The following is a 5,540-nucleotide window of genomic DNA, read 5'->3' as shown; positions in this document are numbered from 1 at the left end:
CTGGTCTCCTGTTTCATGTCTTTCTGCTTCTTGGTCTTTGTCCGTCTCTGCCCCAGGACACACTTCTGTTAGCCAATGTCCCTAAACTCACAACCGCCCCAAAATTAGGCTCATGTAAACAGTTGGGGATGTGAGGGCACCACCTGAATTCACCCCCAGGCCCGTCTCCCTCCCTTTTCCAGGCCACCTTCTCAGCCTCCTCACTCTCCCGGATATCCAGGAGCCCCGAACTATCTATAAAAGCTCTTGGCTGGACACTGCCTCTGGTCTCAGGTGACCTCGCATCCATCCCAAGCGGTCCCACTCCAAGACAGGGAGAGGAACCTCCCTTCCCATTTGACACTGAGACACCCCAGGTCAGAAAGGTGGACTGGGAGTTCCAAGTTGGGAAATGAGCATGTGAACAGCAGTGAAAGACTAGCTCTGCCCTGGGCTCTGCAGGGAAATGCAGGCTTGAGGCTGTGTGTGTGTGTTTCAGGTCTTAAAAGTGGAACTTGTTTCTTTCCCACCAAGTCCCCAGAAGGAGGGGAATGGAATTTGGAGTGCCCCAGCTGCCCCAGTTCTCTCCCCTAGCAATGCTCTCATTTCTTCCACCCCGCGAGAGCCACTTTGTCCCTCTTCGCTGCCCAGGGGAAGGAAGGAAGTCCCTGAAACCCCCCAGCCCCCACCCCCAGCCACCTCTTCCAGCTAAAATCCTCCTTTCCTGGCAGACCTCACGGACTCAGATCTCACCTCCTACAACTCCCCCAGAAGAGCCGGGCCACTGTTTCCTGGATTATCCTAAAAGCTTCCGAGGCCGTGAGGACTTGGCAGCATCTCTGCCCGCTCCCTCACCTCCCCCTTTGGCGCTGCCTGTCGCCTCCTTTATAAAGCCTGCTCTTTTATCACTGCCACTTGCCCCTCACTGCAGCTGCCATCTCTGGGCTCCATGGACTGGTAAGAGAGGCCATTTCCTGTCCAGTATAGGGGTCCCCCACAGAGAGGACCAGGTTTCCACTCTCAAGCAGGGGTCATAGAGCCTGGAAGGCTTGATTCTTGGGGAGGTGGGAATAAGAGGGAGATCTTGGTGGGGGTCTTACAGAAGCAAAGCAGTCCCTTGGAAGTCTTTTGGCTCGACTGAGCTGAAACTGGGAGGGTCGTGAGGGAGGAATGCACACCTGGGGACTTCATTCTGAGAGAGTGGGCAAACATTAATAGGGCTCACACTCACGGCTGGGAGTTCATGAGTAGCAGGACACCTGCAGAGATAGTAAGGGAAGATCTGCTGTCCACGTCCTCTGGGGAACTCCCTTTATGGTGGAGGACAGACAACAGACACCTTACACTCAAGCCCACAGGTACACACAGGCATGACCTGCACACACATCTGCAGATACACGCACATACGGATGCACACAAACATTCAGGTGTACTACCCTCAGCTGGGGTTGTCTTCCTAACTAAAAAGGGATGGTGGGTGCTAGTGATGTTTGAATGAATAATAGAATTAGTGTCCAGCATAGTGCTTGACCTTAGGTAGACTACCCAAGTATGTGTTTGTTGAGTGAATAAAGGGTGAATAAAAGAAAACCATTTGGCTCCAGCTCTAGGCGCTACCTGGTTTTACAGGAATCTGAGAGTCAAGTCGGGAAAAGATGGGAAAGAAAGAATGTACTTTCATCCAGGGTCACCCCCTGCAGTCTTGGAAGTGCAGCCTGGAGGTAGGAGTTGGGGGGAGAGGGGAAAAGTAAGCAACTAGGAAGCCACTGGGCTCTGGTTCCTGTTCTGCTTCTGACTTGCTGTGTAAGTCACACAAGTCACACTTTGAGCTACTCACCTCCCTGTTTTGGAGTTCAGTTTCCCTACCAGTAAAACAAGAGTTTGGACTGACAATTTGTGTGGGCAGACTAGCTTTGACATTTTCATAGTGTGATCTGTATGGGTCAGTTGAGGTTGGGGAGGGACCGTGGGTGTAACGTGTGACTTGTCCCAGCAATTCGAGATGGGATCAGTTTGTCCTATTAGCCTCAGGATGGCAGGTGGCTTCGATCTGGGGATCAGTTTAAGAATGCTGTCCCCTCCACCTTCAGGTTGGAGGGGAGTCAGGGTCCCAGGGTCATCTGCTATCCTGAGGTCAGGTGGAATAGCAAGCAGAAACAGGCTTCAGAGCCCAACAGATCTGGACTCAGTTTCCTCCTCTGTCTCTGAACAGCTCTGTAATCTTGAGCAGATCATTTCACTTCTTTGATCCTTGGCTCCCTTATCTGTACGATGGGAAAGATAATTACTTTGCTGTATGCTCATGAAAATTAGAGATTTGTGTAAAGCACCAGGAACATAGTAGGTGCTCAGCAAATAAATGCTGGTTAGGTAGATGAATGAGGCTGCTCTGGTACAAAATGCATCGCTGACTACAAACAAAGCTTGAGAAGATGGGGATGGCAGGAACAGGAGGCAGACACTTTAGGGGGAATCTGACTATTCACACCCTTGAGAGAATATGGCAGAGGAGCAGCAATGGCCCAAGTCCCAGGCGGATCTCAGTTTGCATGGGAGATGCGATGGGCAGCGCTGTTCAACTTTGAGTGAAGATATGAAGATGGACCATGGGCTGTGATGACCTTGGTCATGTCAATATCAGACCATGGCCAATGTTTGGTGGGAAAACATCTAACAAGTGGGAATCAAAAGGGCTGGAAGCAGAGGAACGCAGGGAGAGGGGGACCTGGAAGAAAGACTGCTAACACCCTGGCTGCAAGGCAGAGAGACCTAGACGGGGCAAGAAGTCAGGATGCCTGAGAGTTTCCCAAGACAACTTCTTTATTGTTGAACGTCGTGCTGATGAGCCGCAGGCAGGTAGAATGTCTCCGCTCCTGGGAACCCCAGGTGGCTTTGGGGCTGGTCAGAGCGGGGAGTAGGACTTAAGGGGGCCTGGGGGGAAAGCGGGGCGGAGCAGCAACCATCCTCGGGCTGGATTCCCCTCCCCTGTTGCTTTCCAGGGAAAGACGGTAGGGGCGGGGGAAGATGATGCAATCTGGAGCCTATGAATGGGAAGGGGACTCAGTTTCTCCACCTGGAGTAGTCAGATCCCACTCCAGGCAAGCGTTAGCACCTTAAGAGCAGAAGACGCTGCAACAGCAGGCGGCTGGGAGGAGGAGGAAGGAATGCCAAGAGGTCAAATCAGTCATAATCCAGGAGCCAGGGCCCGAATCAGGTCGGAGTCTCTGTTCTGGACCTGATGAGCCCCTACTCTGTTCCAGAGGTTGCTGTGAACTAGCCCACAGACCCAGCTAACGAGGATTTGCAGGCTGAATGAACAGGGATAAAACCATGTCAATTTGTGCATGGTCACGCAGATCCAGAGAAGTTCTTGTGAGTTTACATCTTAGGACCCCTAAGTGCTGGGAAGCAGGAAATCCCAACTGATCAGAAATCTCTATCCCCATTGTCTGGAGCATCTCAGGGTTTCCCTGTCCTTCACCCAACAGGGTGACTGTTCTAACCGCATTTCATCGAAGAGGAAACTGACGCCGAGTCACTTGACCATCCAGGGTCAGTTTAGCAAGTGCAGGGCAGGGGCTAGAATTTAGGTCCGTCAACTTCGAGCCTGAAGATCTTCCTACATATGCCTTAATCCAACCAATATTTGCTGGAAACTGGCTTATTTAATAACTATAACAAGGATAGCTTCGGTTTACCTGTACTTACCCAGGGTGTGCATCAATTCCTTTAAGCCCCAGAAAACCCTATCAGCTTGTACCCAGGCTGTCCAGATGAGGGAACTGAGCTTTAGAAAAGAGGGAGATAGATGCATGGGTGAATCAGACATCGACTCTGGATAAAAATGTGTGTGTTTGCGGAAAACCACACTCATACACACACGCGCGCGCACACACACACACACAGACTGATTATTCACACGGCTTGTGGATTTAACTTAGCTGTTTTAGAGTCACACGTAGAGTGTGTCCCACATGGAAATGCAGGGCAGCTAAACCAATGGGAGTGGAATTGGAACTGTAGAGGTGAGATTAAATAAGCCTAAATTCAAGACCTGCTATGTGAAATCGACCGTAAAGACAAAAACGAAATTTTTATTTATTTATTTATTTTTAAAACTAAAAAAAAATTTTTTTTTTTGAGTTGGAGTCTCACTCTGTCGACCAGACTAGAGTGCAGTGGCCGCTCCCGGCCACCGCAGCCTCGACCTGCTGGGCTCCGGCGATCCTTCCGCCTCAGCCTTCCGAGTGGCCAGAATTACAGGCATGCGCTACCACACCCGGCTGGTTTTTTGATTTATTGTAGAGATGAGGTCTCGCTGCCCAGGCGGGTCTTGAACCCGCGGGCTCAGGCAATCCACCACCTCAGCCTCCCAAAGGCGCGGGATTACAGGCTGAGCCACTGAGCCTGGCTAAAAAAAGCCGATAGCAAAATGCATGGGAAAAGTCACCCGTGAAACGAAAGAAACGGGGAAATTGATCTGCATTTCCCTGCAAAAAGGCGTCTCCTCTGGAGGTCGGCGCTACGGGCACAGGAGACACCAACTAGGAAGGGAGCACTGGACTGCCTCAGCACTCAGGCCAGCAGGGTGGGTGGGATCTTCCTTACCCACCAGCGCTCGATGTCCACCGATCCAGATTCTGAGAGCAGCTTTTAGGAGTGCCCGCATGCCCTGAAATTTTACCAGAATGTTGCAGTGTGCGCGTGTTTGTTTTCTCAAAGGAATCAAAGACCCTTCCCCAAAGTTAAGAACCTTGGGTTTAAATTCGGGCGAGAATTGGGAAGCAGGGGTGGTAAGGGGTCAATGGCTTCACTGGGCCATTCAGGTGCCTGCCTAACTTTCAGAACTGGGTGCCAGGGAGAGGGTGTCACGTAGGCTGAGCATCTCTGGGACCGAGAGGAAGGGGTGGGGAGAGTCGGATTTGAGAGGTGAATTGGGGGGCACTGGCGTTGCTGCCTCAGGAGAGGTGGAGAGTGAAAGCTGCGGGAGCCAGGGAGGTGAGTGCAGGCAGGCAGAGACCGGCTAGGAGGGTCCGGGGAGGAGGAGAGGAGGAGTCTGCCCAGAAAGATCGGAGGGGGAGAACCCAAAAGCCAGAGGGGAAAGGACTCGGCAGGGTGGTGGACAGAAACGGCACAGGTCGGGGATGGGTGGAGGAGGGCAGCTAAGACAAAGTTCTCACGGCCGAGGCATAAAGGTGGACCGGACACACTCTTGGCACTCAATCCTGTTTCCTTCTGCCCTCTCATTCTGGGACAGCGCTGCGCGTCCCAGGCCGGTGGGTCAAGAGCCATCGAGGCAACCTAAGGGTGCCTCTGTCTCACTCTCAGGACCCGCCACCTCCTCCACTGCCCCAGGGTCGGAGTCCCGCGTCCCCTGCCGGCCCGAGCCAGCCCGAGGGCAGTTTTCCACCCGATGGGGCAGGTCTCAGAGCCTGGGAATCACCTCGCCCGGGCCCCTCGCCCTGGGGGTTGAGGGACCCAGGGAGGAGGGGTGAAGGGGGAGGCTCACGGCCTAGTTAGCTGCCCCTCCTCCGCCCCCCCCACCCACCTTGCGGGCCGGA

The 5,540-nt window shown here is 53.1% G+C and overlaps 1 protein-coding gene across 1 annotated transcript in view; it reads left to right on the top strand.

Moving 5' to 3' along the window:
- The first annotated feature begins 718 nt into the window (after positions 1 to 718).
- Positions 719 to 5,540, top strand: part of SP6 (Sp6 transcription factor) — an 8,556-nt gene continuing 3,734 nt past the window's right edge. The window contains exon 1 of the mRNA XM_008073900.1: positions 719 to 936. The gene's annotated coding sequence lies outside the window, so the exon portion shown is untranslated. The remainder of the gene's footprint in view (positions 937 to 5,540) is intronic.

The sequence above is a fragment of the Carlito syrichta genome, unplaced genomic scaffold (genome assembly GCF_000164805.1).
Source record: "Carlito syrichta isolate Samal-C Ts95f unplaced genomic scaffold, Tarsius_syrichta-2.0.1 Scaffold316209, whole genome shotgun sequence".
Lineage (NCBI taxonomy): Eukaryota > Metazoa > Chordata > Mammalia > Primates > Tarsiidae > Carlito > Carlito syrichta.
The sequence above is the reverse complement of the archived record's forward strand: the minus strand, read 5'-3'. Positions and strand labels throughout refer to the sequence as shown.